At 36.9% G+C, this 22450-nt stretch overlaps 1 protein-coding gene across 1 annotated transcript in view; it reads left to right on the top strand.

Annotated features, from left to right (window-relative positions):
• Nucleotides 1-22450, top strand: part of pparaa (peroxisome proliferator-activated receptor alpha a) — a 55196-nt gene that overhangs the window by 5726 nt on the left and 27020 nt on the right. Inside the window, exon 4 of the mRNA XM_042722106.1 lies at nucleotides 17238-17317. The gene's annotated coding sequence lies outside the window, so the exon portion shown is untranslated. The remainder of the gene's footprint in view (nucleotides 1-17237; nucleotides 17318-22450) is intronic.

Raw genomic sequence — 22450 nt, 5'->3', positions numbered from 1 at the left:
AATAGCGGACTAGCTGAATGAGACACAGATTCACTTTCTGCCAGCAGGTGGCGCTTAAAGCGTTTCCTTGGTTTCTGCTGTAAACGAAGCAGCGCTGCTGTTATGAACTTTAATGTGCATTATACAGAGGCAAGATGAAAAGAAAAAATAGCATCTAAACTTTTCTAAAGACAGTAAGTTCCTTTCAGACATGCATTCATATAAACTCCTACCCCTAAATGAATCGCAATTTGTTTAGCATCTCAACCGATTTGAATCGTCACATATTTTAATTGGTTTTCAACCGGCTCGCGGTAAATCGTTACATCCCTATTTGTAACCAATCAGAAAAGTATTAGCAGGGCTCGCAAAATCGCTTAAAATCGCTAGCCCGACGTCTCGGGGCTATTGTGTTTTCCACTCGGGCTACCAAAATGTTTCACCACCCTGCCGATGGGCTATCTTGAACATTGATATAAAATTCCTTCCTTGATTTGCGTTGTTCACTAGCTTGTGGGGTAAAACTGATCGTAGTTGATCGTTTGCACTTGTTTCTAAGTCTTGCAGACTTAAATATTCAAGTGTTTTAAACCATTCACGCGCATACGGAGCTGCAAGCACTCATTCAAAGCGCACACAGAGAGCCGCGTTTCAGACAATGCACGTACACAGAATTGATTCCTCTTTCGCATATCCTTGCATCTGAATGAACACATACACAGAAAATTATCTGAAAATAACTGTCTCTGCAAGTTTCTCATAAACACAGTTGGTTATGACTTAAGTGAACGTAAACAGTGGAGAAAGAAATCTCAAGTGCATCATTATATTGGATCCTGCATTCAGTCTTAAAGGGGCAGCAGCCTATAATTACCTGCTTTTCCGTAAGCGCCACCTGCTGTCAGAGAGTGACATTTGCGTCTAATTCACAAAGCTAAAATCAAACCATTCTGTTTTTGCTTCAAATTTCTAAATTATACAGTGTAATTGCAATCTAAATAACATGTATTTAGCATCTTGTTTGGACCGTGATTAAAATGCAGTGGTTGCCTCTGATTTTAAATGGCCAAAGCATTAGTTTGTTTATATGAAGTGATTTATTTTATTTGTATTATTTCATTATTTGATTTGGGATTTGTTTAAAAATTTCAAGTTAGTTTTATTATTTGATATATTTCAATTTCACAAAGTAATGTGCAACGTTTTGTTGGAGAAATAATAAAAGCAAACCTTTTCATTTATAATTTGTCTTAAATCTCATTTTGTTAAATAGAAAAATTGTCAGAAAATTGTATTGTGAAATCAGTATCATGAATCGCATCGCATCGTGAGTTGAGTGAATCGTTACATCCCTACATGCTACTAGTTTTTGCTGTGGTATCAAAGAAACATTCTGTTATTTAAATAATAAAGAACCATATTTTTTTTGCTCATCTGCAAAATGACCCGTTCTGTTACTAAAAATCTGATATGATAATGCAATATGATCCGAGCCATGGGTTTTGTGATCCGTTGCACCCCTACTCTCTTAAAGTTTATTTGTCCGCAGTGAAGTTCAGCCGATGTATTTATTTATTTATTTATTTTGAGCTACTTAAATTCATTTTGGCCTACCAAAATCTGAAGAATGTCTGCCCGAAGGGCTACCAGCGATTTTGAAATTTTGCAAGCTCTGATTAGGATGTTTGCGTCACATATTTCAATATCCTCTGTGCATGTATTGTGCAGTGGAGAAAAAGAGAGAGGAGGATGACACTTGAAACAGCTGGTTTATGAAGATGCACTGTCTTTATCACTCAATCATCTAACGGTCTCTTTCACACATTAGACCCATTTCCTTGTCTCCTGCAGTGGGGATATACTCTCAGGTCATGTGCCGTTTACAGGTGTCATCCAGATGTTTTCTTGCGTGTTCTGATGCTCCCTCTGTTAGTACTTAATGTCATTTTTGCAGAAATTTTTCTAGTCTCTAGCAAAGAGTCTGGTGCTTACACAAGCTTAAAGAAAAAGCATAATTTTTTTTTTTTTTTTTTGTAGGGCTAATGTGTGGCATAAACATGACCAGCGTGACGCTGTCATGGCTGGTTTCATCCCAGTCTTTGCAGTCATTTCCCATCTGTACAGACTACAGAGTTTTCTTTGAGCGACACATTAAAAGATAAATAGTAATAAACAGAATATCCACATGATGGACTACTTTTAGGATTATTGGATTCATGAATCTTTTTTTTGATAATGACCACTAAACTGTATACAGTAATTGACCTATCCAACCAATTTCCTACACAAATATGCTAGTTTCATATGTCGTATTTCTTTGCAGTCTCACATAATGAAATTATTTAAACTCAAATCAATATTTCATGTCCATTTATTTAAGTAGCTGCATAATTAATGCATTTATATAGCACGTCAAAATTGTGACACATACAGTACATGTATATAGTTAATTTAATCAATAACTAATATAATTAATAAGTAGAATTAACTGAAATTTTGGCATTTATCAATATTTGCTGAAAAAAGCCACCAAGTGAAGACTAATTCAAATTCCATTTAAATTTTCGAATATATATATGTACAGTTTATGCATAAATATATATTTGTAATATAATACAATATAAATATATTTTTGTTTCTGTAGAATTAAATGAAAATCACCTACAGTCATCATTTTGCAGAGTTCGTCAAGGTAAACTTAGGGTCTGTTTATACAAGACGTGTTATTGTTTTTGTCTGTGATATGTAAAAAAAAAAAAAAAAATATATATATATATATATATATATATATATATATATATATATATATATATATATATATACATATATATATAAAAACACATGCAGACGGACAACTGTTTTGGCTGTTTTGTCATATCACGCTGTTTTTTCAGCATCTTGCACCACGAGTGCCATGTTTTAAGACACTGTCAAGTTAAAAATATTGCAACTTTCCGTCCAGCTGTAACATAAGGACCCAATCTGTGTGACTGTGAGCTACTCCATCTGCTCTCCGTAGGTGTGAGTTAATGGAATCAAAATTTTATATCAATTTCATATCATAGCAAAGGCTTCCAATTTATCCGTTGTTACATCCAAACTTCTTCCCAACTACAGCAAATCACGAATTTGCACTGACATAGACCAAATTAGGACTGTTTCGTTTGCATAATGATAATGAGAGTCGGAATTCATGACATTATCTTATGTAGTCATAAAATCATCTGGCTTCAGTTCAGCAGAACTGTGTCCTTGAGTTATTTCATTGTTAGAGATCATAGCCATGCGTAAAATGTTATTACATAAACTTTTTGTTTGGCATGTAATAAATCTCAGAAGTTGCACAGGCATTAATCTTTTTATCAGCAAGTGAGCTGCTTATGCCTAATGGTGTTTTAAAATGATTTACCTCAGCTCACCGACAGACTATGACTAATGTGATTTTTATTTGACTGACATTATATGACCTGTAGAACTTGTTCATGCGTCATCTTCCACCTTACCACTAGTTATAATGACAAATGAGGGATGTTGTTTGTCACAGCGGCATTTGTCTTACATATCATACTTCCTTTGCTTACAGGTTTCTCTTTTTCAAGAGCAAAAATGTTTTGTTTGTTGTGAAATAATGTAATTTTTATTCAGGTTCTGCAGTAGTAGTGCAGTAGTGAAACTTTCTATTTTTTTTTTGTCTTCAAAACTCCGTTTATTGTGACGACATCTGACAAGAATCTGCTCATCCGGTGGAATAAAGCTCCTTCCAGCTCTTTATTGGTAAAGATCCTTCCTTGCCACATTCAAGTGACCATTGTGTCAACCTTAAGCTGTTCCGTTTGTTATTCTATTATGGATTGCCTCTTCTGCATTCACAACAAAAATTTCTGAAGTGGTTGTCAATTAATCTTTCAAAGGGCTGAGAAGCAAAAGCATGTTTAAAGCTGTGTTTACTTAGATGTGGCAATATTCTGACCACTATAAGAAAACAAATTGTTAGATTTCCCCAAAAAGTGTACATTTTGGCTCTGTGACGCTATTGAACACCCTGACACAGCAACTTTGGCTTGACCACTGGCTTGAGTTTGTTTAATTCTTAAATGAGAGTCGTGACATTAACAATAAATGCAGAAAAAAAAAAGTTTTTTAAACAAACATCCACTGAAGCTCTCATAGACCTGTTTTGTTTTTCATTAGACTGTTGTTAGTGTTGAGTTTGAAGGCCCAGCTCCAGACGAGGGCTGCTCCATGGGTAGGCCAGTGTTGCATTGTTGGCAGTGGCTCATTTGAATAGCCCTTTAGTATTTTGAGTGAGCAAGTCAGCGCCATTTGCATTTGTTCCAGTCACAAAGGTTTACAGGTCAATAGAGACCAAGCTAACATGCCGAGGAACCCTCTCTCCTCTTATTCTCCTTTCTCTCCTGTCTCTCAACCTTCTTTTGCCCTTCCTTGGTTGTCACGATAAACTCTGCCCGTCTCCCTGGGAATGTGTTTGTGCATGCGTATGTGTGTGCGTGTGTGCGTAGCAACACCTCAGATGTCTGGTGAGTGATTAATTCTAAGCTGGGAATAAGATTGAAGAGAGGCCCCTGGTAACCCTCAAGCAAACACCAACAATAATTTGATTATCACACTTGAACATGCTTATTTAGCCGGTGCATGGTCGTGCATGCGTGTGTCTAGATCTGCACACTGAGGCAGAAGAACACAGAGCATACCTGATTAAATGGAGCCCATTCAGGACTGTTGTTTGTAAGCAGTTTGAATGGCTGCAGTGCTGACACATAGCTTCTTAGACACGCACACATAGACAGAACCAGAAGTTCCAGGTCTTCATAATTAATCCTAGAGTGAGCTCATGGCCCAATCCTCAGAGCTTTAACTCTGTACTTTCCATATGTCACACTTGTGCATACATGCACAGAGAAGGAAGTTTAGACATGACAAAAGTTTCTCACTTGTCACAAGCTTATTGATTTTTTTTGGGGAGATGGGCAATGTTTAAGAATTACAGTTTTTGTGTATATTTATAACAAGTAACAGTTTAGTTGCATTCCTTTAGTTGAATTAAAGAAATAGTTCACCTAAAAATTACAATTCTGTCATTATTTGTTCAGTGTAATGTCATTTGAGTTTCTTTTTTCAGGGTAATTTAAATCGAGTTATTTACAGCAGAATGGCCAAGCTGTTTTTTCCATAATGTGAAACTAAATTATAACTACAGCTGTGAGGCAGGTTTTAATACATATTTCAGTGAATAATGGCTTTAATTTCAGTCAGTTCCTCTCATAAAGTCATTCTAAGAAGGCATAGACTTTTTGGAGCTTGACAGTTCCTGATCTCCCTCTGTTTTCATTGAATAGATGAGAGAAACATCAATATTCTTTTGAATTAATGATGACATTTTTGGGTGAACTATTTCTTATTTTATTTCTATTATTCTATTTCTTAAAGGGTAACTCCACCCCAAAATGAAAATTTTGTCAGTAATCACTTACCCCCATGTCATTCCAAATCCGTAAAAGCTTCGTTCATCTTTGGAACACAATTTAAAGGGGTCATATGATTCTATTTTAAAGATTTTGTGTATTTGGTGAAACAGAATATGTTGACATGCTTTAATGTTCAAAAAACACATTATTTTTCAAACACTGTACATTATTGTAGTTCCTCTATGCCCCGCCTCTCTCAAACGTGTCATTTTCTACAAAGCCCCTCCTTCCAACAAGCACAGTGTGCTCTGATTGGCCAACTGACCCAGTGCATTGTGATTGGCCGAACACCACAAGCACGCGTCGGAAATGTAATCTCAAGCCTCAGCTTTCAACATAAATGTAAAGACAGTTAATAATGTCCTTAGTTTTACCATCAGTTCAAGCCCAAAAGAGGAACAGAGTTGCGTGACAGATACAGTGATGATGCTTGTATGTGTTTGCAGTGCACAAACAGTCAATCTCTGCATCTCTCTTGTGGCCCGTTATTGTCCCCTCTGAGCTGGACATGTGAATTGCAGTGCAAAATGTGGGCTGCTGGATCAGCATGCATGCTACATAAAGACAGCTTTTGTTATAGCCTGCACGCTCATGACCGATGGCATCTATAACCCCTCACCCCCAACCACACCAAACTCTACTGGGCTGAGTGGAGAAACCCCCATGAAGGGAATGGATAGTGACTTTCAGTCTTAAAAGCTCATACCCATAAAACTTTATAGTAAAATGAATAAATAAACTTTAAAAGACGTGTATTTTCCTTCTGAGGACAATAAAATCTTATCTTGTTCCATTCCAGATCAAATTGAAGTGAATTTGTCTCATTAGAGATTCATTATATAAGGATAACACAATTCTTAGCTTTAGATCAGATAATGTTCCAGTGCAGCGTAACGCACTCTGTTCGCCGTTTGCGATGGAATTATGATTTGAAAATTCCACACAGCCCTTTAATGCTGTCAGTAGATGACGAGCAGAGCGCGTGGCACTTGAGCGTGCGTGTCTGTCGGGCCTCAGTCGACACAGGCCTTGGAACTAGAGCGATGACGGCAGACGTTGCCTTGCAGCCACCGGGCCGATATTGCACCATGTTCACCTCAGCCTATTAAAGGTTGGGATTCCCATCGGGAGAACACTCACGCGCAGACAATTAATGGAACAAAAAATAAGAAGAAAAACCATGACAAGATAATACGTTTGCGATAATGAGCCTCCACTGACCTATAATCATCCTTTTAAAATGAATTTTAACCAGGATAACGTCCTTGAACACCAGCAATGACAAGTGCCACATTCCGTGTGGTTCTTCTAAAAATTGGATGTTATTATAGACTTGCGATGATGACCTAGGCAGAGATTGTCATTCCCAGGAGAGCAAGCTGACCTCTAGGCCATCATTTCATGGTCCTTCAGGAATGATTGAGAAATTATAGATGATGGAATACTAAGGGATTTTTTTTTTTTATGCTGTATTAATTAAAACTAAAATGTATTTAACTAAGACCATCTACAAATGCTAGTCTGGATCAGATGATGTTTAGGCTCTAAAATTTAACAACTGCAAAGTAACTAAATTTAGTCTGAAGCTGAGCTCAATTAAAAAAGGAAATTACATTGGAAAGTTTATTTTATGGTCTTGCCATTATTAAAACCACACTTATCTGTTTATTGAATATAGAGAGTAAATCAGCAGTAAAAAAACATTTATGTAAAGAATTTCATCATCCAGGGGGTGTGATGATATCAGAGCGTCATCCGGCACATCCCTTCCTCCGGTCGTTGACGGTTGTGGGGTAAGACGGTTGACTGGGTGTAGAAGGCTCAGCTGGGGCAAATCCTGGAGGTCTTGTCCATTCGGAGGCAAAATGACGTGGCACATGCAAAAGCAGTCTGTGCTGGCTTTTATGAGCCAGAACTGTCCCCATTCCCCTCGTACACACACATACACACACAAAGCTCTCCAGCACTAAGGAAAAAAAAAAGAAGGACTGGATTGTAAAAATGTATTATTAGAAGAAGCAAACCAGAATGGACAGGCCGTTTGGAGTGGAGATGAGAGTTAACATGCATCAGAGGTTATTTAGTGGGGGAGTGAACGGCACTGAAAGATGCCTGCGCTGCGTGTTGGGGAAATATTTGGATACGGATGTAGCTATTAATTTGAGCATGCAGTTTAAAGATTGAAGGTTTGTTTTGTGTAGCTTTAAACAGCTTTTCCTCTTTTAAAATGTTTGAATGCATCAGAACTCATTTATAATTTAACACTGTTCAAAACTTATTTATAATGTCACATTTTGGTATACCCGTGGGCTGGAGTTCATTTGTGGTTAAATATTTGCCAGTCATTTGTTAGAATAATGACTTTTTTGGTTTATGCTAGGGATGTGCGCAACGACTAATTTGACTGTCGTTTAAACAGAAGTTTTGTATCCGACTAGTCGACTAGTCTAAAAGCAAGAAACCCCCAAAAGATGGTAAGAAAAAAAAACTTTGTTCGTGCGCGTATTGCCTACATTTGAAATAGTTAATCTATGAATCACACTGGCAAATCCCTCAATGAATTCCGCTAAAAATAGGTCACAATTATGCCGTAGCCTACGCTTGCCTCGCGTTATCATAATTTTATGCGGTCGTTAAAAAAAATAAAATAAAAGCACACACTCAACGTCAGCCAACTCTTTTTTTTTTTTAAATAAGGAATAGCATTAAAACAGCTTTTAAAAACATACTTCATCATGAAGGTTGTCATCTAAAAACAAAACAAACAAAAAGAAAGACAGGACCTGAGGCGATTAACAATTCTTGCACTTGAAAAAACGCACACTGAGGGAACTGAAGTCACAGTAGAGGGTGACACAGGAGTGGATTTTCAAATCTCTCCCGTCCCACTCCCGCAAAAAAAAATCCCGTCCCGTCCCAATCCCATAAAAAAACTGGGGGAAAATCCCATCCTGTCCCAATCCCAGAAGAATGACTCCCGTTCCCTCCCACTCCCCTGTTGTATTTTTTTTTCTTTTTTTGCCGGAATCTGCCAGTTACAGTAAAAAAAAATAAAATAATACAGTACAGATCACAGCATGTCCACTTTAGTTGAATAAAAATCCAAATTGTAGTTTTTTGTTATTTTATTGAACTGAAAGCCATCTTAAACAATGCACATTGTGCATTGCACACACATTAAATTTTATGTAAATCATCTATGCTAACACACACGCTTTCTTTTATTGAAAGTAGACATTTCACTCTCTAAAGATTTATTTTTCATACAAGGAGTTCGAAATTTCTCGCTCAAGTTCACATGACCGAGATGAAAGCACATCTTGTTTGCTTTATTTTATCTTGTTTCATTGTTATTCTGAGTGCACACAAATAAACGTAGAGTATTTACGGATTCAAAAGATTTATTACTTACTTTTATCTGTTAATAAGCTAATGCCTACATGCCTTTATTGAATATGATTATGCATCGCTCCAGTAGAGTTATTGTAAGCCAATTTAACATTGCACAGTTTACACAAAACTTTTCAGTTTCCTTATGATTCAAAATAATCCCACACCTTGCTCGTCTTTCGCGTGGTCACATTTGTGCTCGCTAGAACTGACACGAAGAAAACTCATGCAGGTCTGAGGTAAAAATTTAGTTTATGCCCAGATACACTTTTAAAAATAATGTCTTATTTTTTAAATATTTTATTTTAACTTATTTAAAATGTTTTAAATGTAACAATGGTAATTTAATGGTAAAATAAAATGATGGTAATCTGAATAATTTTTTTTTTCTGTCGTGTAATCGACTATTGTTTTCAGTGTCGACTAGTAGGAGCTATACCGTTTAGTCGACTAGATCCGCACATCCCTAGATTATGCCCTTTCCCCTACAGCTTAAAGTGATATATTTGGTTCTGTGAGCTGCATATGCCTTCTCAAAAATAGTGCACCTTTTAAATTTTCAATTGTGCTTTTCGACTTGTGTTTTTATTTTGAAATGGTCGGATAGTTTTTGGTAGTTTCAGAGTTAATCAAAGTGCCTCTGAATCCTGCTCCTCTCTCCAAACACAAAGTGCTCAGCAGAAAGTTCTGGAGATTGGAGCATGCGGCAGTTAGCGGCCATGCGAGTGAGCTCTTGTGAAGTGGACACCGAGAAAGTCTGTCCTGTCGATCCTTTTTTTTTTTTTTGCCCTTTTTCCCCACACAACTGAATTTTTTTAAGGTGAGTTACTTTGAGTAAAGTAGCTTTTAAAAAGTTTCATTGTATTTCCAGCTGTCAGATAAATTCACAAGTGAAGACAAATAACTCTTGTTAAATTAATTTCTTTTTAACAGTAAAATTGAGACCTCCATAATCAACTTGTTCTTAATTAATGGTACTGTAGTACTGCTTGACTTTGTTGCAGAATAGTACAAAAATAACACACAACAGCACTTAAATGTGATGATCTAAAAAATTCCTTATTTCTTAAAAACTGCCAAGCTCAGTAGTTTAGTAACTGTATTATGTAAGTGTAAATCTAAAAAAATCCCTACAGATGTTATTGCACTGATTTAAAAATAAGGAATAAAAAGATGAAAAAATGAAAGTATGTAATGTGACTTTCAGATATGAATTAACAGAGTTTATAACCATGCTTTTATATTCATTACTATTCATTAGAATAAAGTTTATTTTTAATATTGCAATGCCATTTAATGAAGAAATCAACACCTAATAAAATGAATGTATAAAAATAGCATATTAGGAAAGTTTAAGAAAAAAAGAGCATTTAAATGGAATTATTGTTGTATTATTCCTGTTTAAACCAGAATTCCACAACCCGATAACACAGTGATTTAAAATTAAAATATGCATTGTTGAATTGTCTCTTGTTTTTAGCAAATAAAAGACAGAAGAGCCATTCAGTCATATTTTTCACTGTATTAAACCCATTTTTCGTTCAGAGTATCAATTGTTCTAATTCAAAAGTGTGTTAGGAATATTTAAATTTTAAAGACATAGTGCTTCTGCCTTTTTTTTTTTTTAAAAATGGTGAATTACTATAATTGCTAATAGGAACTTCTGGCTTTGTTGAATCTCCACTGCCGGTAAAAGAAAAAGGAGGACAAATCAAGTTCTGGTGGTTTGTTAAACTTTTTAAATGAGAACATAAATTGTACAATCTTTATATCATTATGTCTGAAGGTGAAAAGAAGAAGAAGTGTGTGAAATCTATATCGTCATTCCTTTTTTGTTTCGACAGAAAGTTAAATTACATTGCAGCAGACAATTTTTGGTCTCAGTAGATTTCTGTTGTTGCTTTGTTTGGAAACTGAAGATGTTTTCTTTTTTTATGTTAATAATAATAATAAATATAAAACACCACATATGTTAAAAAAAATTTAAATAGTGACATTTCCATTTTTCAACATGCATATTGAAATGTCTTTCAGCCCTTGTCATATTGTGGTCGGTTTGAATCTGTTTGCAATGCCTAATTGTGCCTTTTACTTATTTTATTCATTTGTGTTGTCTTTTAGAAATAAGTGTTTACACTACTAAATTACAGTAAATGTGTCTGCAATAAATAACTAAAAATAAAGAATTAAAATAAAACAACCATTTTATTTTGTTGCTACTACAAAGCAGTTGTTCTGAATTCAGTATCATAAAATAATTTTCACATCATAGCACTTTTAAAAGGTGTATTTCTATAAACGCATAAACATTTTTTTTCTCAAATTTGTCTGAAGTCTCACAAAACATCTAATAATAATGTCTCTCATTCTTTTTAACATCTCTCAAAATAAATATATGGTTCATACCTTTTTTTCCCCCCACAATCGTGATCTTTTAATGATTTGTGATTGTCATCTTAATAGTGGTTAGATAGAAGGTCACACCGTGTAGAAAGTAACTTGCATGCAAACCCTGAACAGACCAATGCTGTTCTCTCTTCTGACTTTTTTTTTTCCTGACGTTTACTTCATTTTTTTTTTTTATACTATATATTTATATATTTGTTTTAAAATGATTCTTCCATGCAGCCTTTTGTAAAGCAGTGCTGACCGTCGATGTAATGGCTTGGCAATCTGAACACACACGTTCAAGGTTATGCTTACTGTTTTGCAGAGCCGTAACAATCACACTCCACAATTTCTTTCGTTAAAAAATATCAAGACTTGTTACACCAATATATGATTGTTTTATTTTTAATACAGATATCTGCATAATTGCACGCAGGGAGAGTCATCCTGCCTGCGTGGACTTAGGCGCATGCTCTTATCAGAGGTGACCGCCATGTTGTCTAACTGTCCTCCATTTTGTGATTTCAGACCTTTACTGTACTGTAGCACAGCTGCCCCACCCTTGCGAAATTATGCAGTCGTATCCCGATGGATCCGAAACGTTGACGCTAATCCTTACTGATTTCATCTGGAATTATTGAGCTCTTGAACTTTTTTCCCTTATGGACACAAAATAATTTTTACCTTGTGTGATATTGTTGCTTCAGTGTTGCTTGAAATGATGATACTATTACTGCTCTATAAAAAGCTGTTTTGAAACATCGTTGGACCTTTTTTTCTGTAGAATTGCAGATTCTTTAAAATGCTTTAGTTTGCAGTGGTAGGGCAGGGATGGGAAATTCTTAAACAATACCATACCAATAGCTTGGGCTTTTGATTAATAAATGTCATCTACTCTTTTACTACTTAGAGAAAACAGTTGTCCTCATATTAACTGACAGGACAAAGACAACGGGAAACATAAATGCAGTTCACATGGTAATTTTTTTCAGAGCAAGAACAAGGTGTGTGTGTGTTTGTGTAATTATGGCATCTTCCAAGTTTGTGGTAAAATTGAATCACACCCACAGAATCAGTTAAAACATGTTGTAGTAAATTTTCTGTTTTTATTTCTTTAATGTAATCCATCATAACTCTCATTTAAAAGTAGCTGGATTTTATTATTATTATTATAGTTTGAAAGACACTTTCATTTCAGACAGTAACAGTGAAGAATCAAGGTAGTCATCTTTTTTTTATTTTATTACTTTTTTTTTTATTATTTTAATATTTTATATTTTTTTTTTTTTTTTTTTGTTAACATTTTTTAGTTGTTTATTTTCTGCTTTTAATGCTTTAATTATAAAAACAGCTAGTACAGTTCTTTATAGACTATTCCAATCTTATGCCGAATTTTGTCCTTAAATAAACAAATATTTTAAATTAATACATTATTATTATTATTATTGTCAGTTGGTGTCAAATCAGTTACCAGAGCTCCGCTCATGTTTCTGTCAGTGCCGCGGCGAGCTGTAAGGGTCATTAAGCGTCATCTGACTGCAGGCAGAGGTCAAGGGAGTTAATCGGAGTTGATGGAGGGGCCCTCTGAGTGACAGTCCTAAGGGGCTCACCTCTTAATCTCTGTTTGTCTGTGTTTTAGTACTCTTTACCTACACAAAGCAAACAGCACCCTCCCTCTCAATGGGGACCAGCCTGCTCCCAGTCTAGCACTTCTGACCTGTGGGTCGTGCCCTTTGTTCCTCTCTCTACAGAGGCTGACCTCAGATTTCACCTCTGTAATTGAGGAGTCCTGTAGACACGTGCCCACAGGGGCCCCGGAGAGACCACCACCGCTGCAAGCTCACTGCTACCTCTGCGCCGGAGGAAAAGGGTGTCTGAAAATCACGTTTCCTATGAGTCCCAAGCAAAAAATACATGTTTGGCCGATCAGATCTTGCAATGGTTTACTGATCATTTCCCAGCTGTTTTGTTTTTTTGTCATGTTGTGTAAAATGTGGCTTTATTGGCTTAAACATCTTCTAAACAGACACTGTGCCTTCACAAATCCACTTTGTCATGTGTATGTGGGCTTGTTTTTATTGAACATTAATTTTTCTCTAAATATAAGTAAACTCTAGATCTTTTGCAAAAGATTTAGACACTAATGGACATTTCAGATCTTAAACATGTTGCTTTTTCTGTCATTTGATGAACTAGGCCACCAACTAGGATTTAAATGCTTCTCGCTTCTTTAATCTGTGCCAGGCTTGTCTTGTTTTGTTTTAATTAATTTTTTGCTTCGTGGGAGTGCTATGATGTCTATATTGAGACGCTGTTGTTTTTGTCTGTTTGTTTTTTTCTCTTCAATGATGAAAAATTGCAAGTGAAAGAAGCGCATGTTATTAGTTTTTACTCATTGCCCACTCCACAAAAGCATCATTATGGGTGGAAAATTGCAGCTCAGTGATGTGCATGTGCAACACATGGCTGCAAATTCCTAAGGATGCTTTAAGTTGTTCTTGGTTGTGATTTAATAAGTGATAAATATACTCTAAAGGTCCTTATATACTCTATATATACTCTAACGGACAGTTATTAGGATCTGAGATCTCGCGAATGGCTTATTAATGTTAATTTAATTCAATCATATGTTTAGATCTGATAGGGTTAATGTACATTTTAGTATTTAGTAAGGTATTTTTTGATACGTGAAGTAATGTTTGGAAACCATTTTGTTCTCTTTGCTTCAGTTTTGATATTCAACCGATGTAATGTCAACAAAAGATAAGCTTAAGTTTTTTGTTATATATCTATAAATCGCATTGGATGCACTTATTAAATGTGGAAAAAGTGTGCTTATTAACCTTGTGGAGACTCACTATAGCTGTTATCGCTCTTTGGTAACTCTAACTCCAGAACACATACATGCTTTTCAAATCACACGAGAGTCTTTTTAAAATGATCTCAGCGATGGTGCATTAAAGTGCTCTGAGGTTGAGCCCTGAAAAGTACCATAAAGAGTTTGTTTTGATTGGCGTTTGATCATAGTCTCTGAGCCTTGTGAAGGATGGGGCCTTACAGAACAGCTCACTGTTTGGGAGTTGGCAGCTGACCCAAAACCAAAATTGTATCCTCAAATGAACTTTAATGCAATGTACAACACAACACATGCGCCAAGTCCCGACTCCCTGCTCACAGGTCCTATAGTAAACAAGCAAGTAAATGAATGCCTGAGAATCAGCAACAGAGAATGAGAAATAAAACAGATAATGTGTTATAAGAAAATGAGAAGCGCGATTTTTCTCGTGTGAGGTGCGCCGCCTTCGTGATTGGCTGACAGACGTGGCGCAATGTGACGTAGGCGCGTCATACCTTGTGCCAGAGCGCGACCTGTTGCCATTAGGGAATCAGCCTCGAAAAAAAGGGGGTGAGCACTTGGAATTTGATTTAGCCGTAACGGTTTTATATGGGTGGGACTCGGCCCAGATTTGGTGTTGAATCGAGGGTGTGGTGTGCGGTATGTAGAAACTAAGTATGTGTGTGTGAGAGATTGAGTGTGTGTGTGTGTGTGTGTAATGAGAGGTCAGTGCCATGAGGGAGCCAGAAAGAGGAGGCCGAAAACGAGGCAAGGAAATCTGGGCGGACCGGGTGCTTTTCGGTCCCTCCTCCACGTCAATGTGTGTGTGTGTGTGTGTGTGGATCTGCGTGTGACAGCCTGATGAGCAGCAGCACCCTCTATGCAGCCATGTTCGCTGGTCGACGAGCATGCTTTTATCAACTCTTTAGTTTGCTAAACGCAGAAAAGGTTCGTGATACAGTCCGAGGAACAGAAGCAGGCGCAGGCCCCACACTAGCACGTTTTGGTATGTGTTTTTGCATTCTCTTTGAGCTTGTTCACGGTAGATAGATCATCTTTTTAAACTTGTATTTAATCGCTGCATTGATTAACCACAAAAAAAAAAAGTTTTGCACTCGACAGTACTGGCATGTTTACAAGAGCGCGCAATAGCCGCACAAAGGATTGTTGGTAAAATAAACCACAGAATAACGAAATCTTGAATCAGTTTTTTACTTCGGACTGAATCACAAGTTATTGAATTCGGGTTCTAAAAGGAGGCGTAACGAAGGTGCACCCATGAAGGATCGAAAACCATGATTGGCGGCGTGCTCCGCTAATTATTCCTGCACCAGGCGGATTCTCAGGTAGGCCATGGCTGCAGAGTGTGTGTACATGAACGTGTGTGTGTGGTCACTGCAGATGAAATCTCCCTGCAAATTGCGACAGATGTTTCACCTCCAGACTGTCTCACTGCCTGATGCTTATCGGGACAGCGGGATGTACAAAGACACCCCAACATTTGCACACTCCACTTTTCCCAGAACCCTTCATCATGGTATGGTCATCTTTGAACTGCTGACTCTTTTAACGTTTTCTCGTTTGTGATTGCTTGTATAGCTATTCAGTGCTTTCGAGCCAGAGGACAGCTTCAAGGATCGAGTTAGGTCTTGGCGGTAGAACGCCTGCGCGTTTGGTAAATTGTGTTTGAATGGTTCGTAACGGGTGTGAGCGTATGTTTGTGTGCACTCTCCGGGTGAACCGGAGTCTGTGTCACGCTTCCCTCCTCTCTTCAGCTCTCCCTCCCTCCCTCCCTACTCGAGCTCTCGCTCACTGGCTGGAGTGGTGATTCAAAAAAAAAAAAAAAAAAAAAAAGATTGCTCAAGTACTCCACTGCCTCTCGGTTTCATCATCAACTTTTTTCCCTCCACTTCAGTTTTCCCTCTCTCCTCTCTTCTTCTCTAATTCCCTCCCCTTCTCTCTCTCTCTTTCTCTCTCTCTCGGTGCAGATAGAAACAAAAAAAAAGCCTCTACCGCTGTTTCCACAGTTCAGTCTCCTCCCCTTCACCCAGTCTGTGCCAAGAGAAGGAGGGACTTCTACTACTCACAGGATTTTAACCCTGTAGCTCAACCGATTGGCTCAAGCTGCTTCTCTGCCACTTCAGTTTTTCCAGCGCGTCTTTTCCACCACTTCCCTAAACCTCGTTGGCGTGTTCTTCTGCGTTTTCATCACCTCGAGATGCTTTCAATCGGAGAATTTGCGGCAGGCGGAGGTGTGTGGCATTTCTCATCCTCACCAGGGGTTAACGGATACTTTCCGTTGCTGAGCTTTGAAAATGGCTGTATTCTCCCTGCTTGTTGCGTGTCTCGGAGAAGGGAGGCGCCTGGAGTTCTATCACTTTAGCGCCACCCTTTCTCTCTCTCTCTTTGCCCTCCCTCTCTCATACACACACATACAGTTCTTCTTTCTCTCTCTCTTTCCCTCTCTCTGAAAGGAGAGCAGGAGGGCGGTGCAGTGTCTGAGCTTTTTCTGGGACAGGTGCCAATTCCAAACAAAAGACATAAAAAGGCAATGAGTGAAAGATGCCTCGATCGTAAGAAAGAAATATGTTGCACGATGAAATGCAAGAAGTTTGTGGCGACCGTGTGCGCGTGTGGTTTTGTGCGTTCGACTGAATAGAAATGTTTGAAGCTAAAATTTGAAATACTTTTCTTCTCTATCTCTCTCACAACACTCTCTCGCTCCTCTGGCGCTCTTCAGCCACTGAAGGCATTTCAGTCGTGGGGGGGGTGAAAAGGGGAGGGGGCTCGGTTTTCAAGCTCCTGAATTATTCATACGCCTGGGCCAACGCTGCGATCGGACTGGCTGGGACATTAACATGCTGCGGACATTCTATTTGTATGTTTGCTTACATTCCTCATTCAAAGACTTGTTAACTGCAAGACGGGCCGACACACGCGTCTCTCGGGTTCCTATTGTGGCCAGGGCCCGGTCATCCCGGACCAGGGGACCGCAGGCTGACTCGTAGCTTGGTGCTGGGGACACGCAGCTGGGGTGGGAGGATTGGCTTGGCCCCCCGGCCTACCTCCTTCAGTCCTTGTGCCTGCTGTGGAAAGCTCACTGCCTCTTCTTCTCCTTCTCTCTCTGTCTCTTTCTCTCTCACTCTCCTTCAACACAGGGCTGGTGAAGTGAGTAGAAGAGGCCTTCAGCACTTGTCCTGGAATGTTTCTATCTACAAGCACATGTTAGTGTTATCGGGTAAGTTGAAAATATTTGAGTTTTTTGTGGTTATTTGGATATATTTAATTGTTTTTTTGTTTCTCTGATGTATCTTTTAATGTTTGTGTCTTTAGAATGTGTGTGAAATATTCCTGTTATGGTTTTATGGTTTATACGAAAAAATGCGTTTTATAAATGGTACGATTCCTGAAGAAAATGGCGTAGGGGGTATGTAAAGGCAGTTCATATCAGCGCCCAACAAATATGATGTGCCTCTGTAGTGAGGAAGTCAACCTTCCACAGTGCATAGTTTTGGGGTTAATGTTTTTGTGAGTGAGGAGGTATTCTTTTCGGGAGTGAGAGTTATAAATCCTGTTATCGGAAAAAGGTTTTTACGAATTAACCTTTCATTTTATGATGCTTTCGGTGTGTTTTTACTGGAACACTTCAACGTAGTGAATGGACATCAGCTATTTGGGCCTTGTGTTTGATTATCATGTTGTATTGTCGTTTATCTTATGAACTGTTCATTGCGATTAATATTTTTTATCGTTTTCATAATATTATTGAATTGTAACATGGACACGTATGGATAGAAGCACAATATATGCCACGTCAGGGGTTAGTTCGCGCAGTTATGACTTAAAACTTGAATATACTTGACGGTATTTTGTATTATGTAATTTTTTTGTGTGTGTGTGTGTGTGTATATATTTGTTTTTTTTTCTGAAGCTTTTTTTTGGTTGTTTAATTTCAATAGTTTCGAAGTAAATGTAAAATTCAACTCAAATTCATGTCATTTTGACTAAAATATTTCATTGTTTAAAAGTACACATATTTAAATATATCGAACATGTCCGTATTTCATTTGAAATCAGCAAAGAACAATTTCTGCAATTTATACAAATTTTAACCTATGAATATACATATTGTATTTATAAACAAGGCATTTGCTCAATCTGAACGATTTATGCATAATTTTAAGACTATTATTTAAGGAATACATATTAAGTAAAGATGTCTTTTTAGAAAATAAATTACCTCCTCAATGTTCTGTTTTTCTGTCTCACACACACACTGTCTCTCTCCCACACACACACACACGTAAAAAACCCTCTTATGGCCCTCTTAAAAGTAAATAATTTATAGGTAAAATCGTATCTACCGAAACAGAATTTACCAGCTGACCACTTTGTGATATTTAAGAATCATTTACGTAAAATAGCATTGTGTTCGATCAGTTCATATCATGTAGAATTTACAGGCATAAAAGTTAACAGTTGTGTTTCTTCGTTCAAACAAATGAATTTGGCTCATAGCAGGCTGTTTAGTAGTACGAGTGAGAACACCAGGGGCAGTGCTGATGAAGTGTGTTGGCACAGAAAATGCACGTTGGTTGGCAGTGCCCTCCCCCACCCCTTTTTTGGTTGTGAATGGAGTGTTCCAGAGATGATGTATAGTGTAAAGAACAGAGCAGGTGGCATCATCTAAAGAACGAAGAGGGGGTTTGGCATAGGAATGGAGAATTTCAGGATAAACTTACCCCTTTTGCTCATTTGTACCAAAAAATTTTATTTTTATTTTTTTTGTATGAAAATATTCATGGTTTTGACAAATGCTGACCAGCTTACATCGTAAATTAAGATGCAATATTTAATGACCTTATGAACTGAAAAATGACCTGAAAATTACAGTTTTAAGGATTAAGATTTTCTTGGATATTTTTTCTAAAATGTTGTAATGAAAATAGAATTGCATGTGTGTCAAACTGTGGCGAGGCATTCCCAAACATGCCGAAAAGCAGCGAGCATGTGTGCACTAACTGAGACACCCGCCCTCGCTGTCACGTACAGACGTACACGCACTCTCTCACACACACCCAGACACACTTGCAGCCATGTGCTCCATAATAGACCTCTGATTCAGCCCTGAATAGAGTTCCCACGCCTCAGTGTGTGTGTCTGTAATAGTTAAGGGTGTAGACCCCCCCCACCCCCACCCTTTTCAAAAGATACTTGTGTACTCTCACACACACACGGTCTAGACTAAAGATGTCTCCTTCATTCTGTTTCGAGGTGTATTTTAACAGCTACACACTTTGAATTGATAATTAGTTAATTTCGGATGAAGTTCCAAGGGTGGAATTTAACGAACGGAATTTCACTTAAATATTTGCATATGTTTTTTATATTTTAAGTCATTTTGATTTTCAGTTCAATGTATAACTTGATTTTGATTTTGATTTTTTTTTATGATGGCGGGTTGGAATTTCAGCTTAATAGCTTAACATGATTTGCACTAAAAAAGCCAATACTTATGAAATTTACATATTTATTGTGTGATGTCTCAAGCCAGGTTATGTTAATTGTTGAATATTAGTTTGTGTATTTTTTTATATTTCAAACTGTAAAGGTCCAAATGCAGTATGCAGAATGTGTATTATTAAATCGCACATCTCTTTTCTTTTCTTTTTTTTTTTTTTGGTGAAAGTTTAGAGGCAATTACAAATATAGATAGATAAAATATAAATTATGTTTGTGTACTCTTTTGGACATTTTCTGTTTTTATCAAGCAGATATAAATTTGTATTCTCAGGAACTAATGCTTTGTTATTTTCAATATCCTGAGGATAACAGCAGAAAAGCTAACAGACCCTTCGCATATCGGTGTATTTATCTTTAGTATTTTAAAATGTTTAACCATTTTCATGAACAAATTTATTTGTTTCCTGTGTTTGTTTTTGTTTTTCTCAGAGAACATTAGTGTTTCATTATCATTAGTCAACTTAATTTGAAAACGATTATAATTATTGAAAGAGTTCTTACTGTGTTTTAGAGATTTAGATTAGCGTTTGAAGGAGTTACTAAAGAAGTGTGTGAAGGGGTAATTATTGATTTGGATGAGGTGCTTATATTTTAATAAATTTTCATGCACACAGACGTCTTCTAAATATTAGAAATATTGTTTGCAGTATTGCTCATATTTTTGTGTTACTGTTCGAATCAATTTATTTTAAAACAAAAATAGATGAAAGATAAATTTATCCTTTTTTGATGTTTTTCATATTTTAGATTTAGATTTCATTCATTGTCTTGTCTGAATTTTGTGGCAGACTCACAGCAAAATGTAGAGAATTTACACACACACAAAAAAAAAAAAAAAATAGGACAGCATAATACCAAAATGTTTTTAAATTAATTTGTATACATAACTCTAAATAAACTATGTAATTTTTTTTAACCACTACACATTTTTTTTTTAGTAATTAGTTATGATGGCAGAAGTAGACAGGAATGTTTTTCTACATTTCTTTATAACAAAGATCCTAAGCCAGTACACTCCTATAGACTCTATAGTGAAGTGAAAAGGGAAAGGAGTGGAGACTGTGGGGTCATCTGGGGATAGCAGTTCTCAACTAACTTGCTTCCCATGGACACAATAGAAGCCAGACATGATTGGCAGGTGACAAAAGGTGGGGTGGAGCTGAGTAATTGTTCTACACTAAAATGATGTCATGGGCAAGTCTTGAGACCAAGGGCCGCCTGCAGTTTTAGTAAAGGCTTGTGTGATTGTGTTGGTTTGTGCTTTTTGTCTCACAAAAAATTATTTTCACTGCATTTAGGTTTTTCTATCAGAACGAAATGCTTACCTCAGTTTTTCAACAAAATAAATCCAAGGAGCCATGGCCTGCCCAGACAAAGCAGAATAATATTATGATACCGATCACTCGTGTAATCTGCGGTTTAAAGTTCAAGCTCAAAGTCCATTACAGACATTGTATTCACACTCTGTTGTAATCAGTCTGGGATATCTTTCCCCCTCCGGCAAGTCACATGAGGTCTTATTTTTTTTTCTTTCACTGATTTTGACATTGACAGACATATAATGTAAACACAGAAGATGGCTTTGCTGCGGGAGTGCCAGAGCTTTATTCTGTCAATCAACAGTTCTTAAATCATGTAACACAAAATGTTGCTTCAAAGACCGCGTGACAGGTTTCTTTGTCGTACAACTTGTTTGTACCTGCAGTATTGACACTGCACAAATAGGGATATAAACAAAGTGTAAATGAGCTGTACACCTAAAAGTCAAACAACGATTAAAGGAAATAAGAATCGCTATGTTTAGCAGCCTTTCTGTATAATGGGCCTATTGTCACTGAATGGTGAAAAACTGAGGGAATATGGCATCAGCGCCACCTTATGGCTGTTGGCTACTCCACCAGCTCTTAAAAGTTCCAGTAATTCAGGAGCGTAATGATCTATGGTTTGTTTCACCACTAATGTAGACTACAACCTGACTGCTTTTATCAGTAGCAATGTTTCTAATACTCTGGTGATGTTCGTAAGACGTTAGTAATCAAATGAGTGCAAATTGCTTGGGTGGTTTAGAGAAATATATTTGAAGCCACTCTATAAATCATTGCTTTTAGGAAACGCAGTGTTTGGAAATTGACTTTCAGAATAACAGCAATTTTAATGGATTGATTCTGAGTGGAAGTATCTCACATAATTTCTTTGCATCTCTGTCTCTTTTGGAGTACAGTAAATGAAACAGCTTTAGATGAAGTACAGCAGGCTGTTTTCCAAATGGACATGTCAGCTCTGCAGTCAGTTTCCTGTAGAAAACCATGACATGTTTAGACATACTTTAGTCATGTGACTCTTGGGGTGAGGTGTCACCAGTGACAGAAGAAGGTCAATTTTAACTCTGTGATGTGTTAGAAATGTTTGAGGTAATAAAAGGACACTAGTAAAAATGCTTTTATTGTTACATTTTATTTAGTAGAAAAGGTCACATTACTAAAGTATGTTATCACACTTTGGGTAATAAATTTGATATGAATATCAAATTGTTTTAGTATTTGGTTTGTCCACCTTTTGCTTTAATAACAGCAGCACTTGAGCTGCATGAACTCCATAAGTTTGTATAAAAATTATGATTGTGTTTATACAGCATGTTTTGAGATCATCCAAAGTGCATCTTGAGTTTTAATTGAAGGAAATCTGATTGTCTATACCAAGAATCATGCAATTATGTTTTATTTTATTTTATTCATATTTTTTGCTTGGAATTTGTAATAACCCTAAAACTTTATTTCCAGATTAAAAAAAAAACATACACTGCAAAAAGTGAAATTGCACAAACTATGAGTTCTTTAAAAAAAAATTA

The sequence above is a fragment of the Cyprinus carpio genome, chromosome B4 (assembly GCF_018340385.1).
Source record: "Cyprinus carpio isolate SPL01 chromosome B4, ASM1834038v1, whole genome shotgun sequence".
Lineage (NCBI taxonomy): Eukaryota > Metazoa > Chordata > Actinopteri > Cypriniformes > Cyprinidae > Cyprinus > Cyprinus carpio.
The sequence above is the reverse complement of the archived record's forward strand: the minus strand, read 5'-3'. Positions and strand labels throughout refer to the sequence as shown.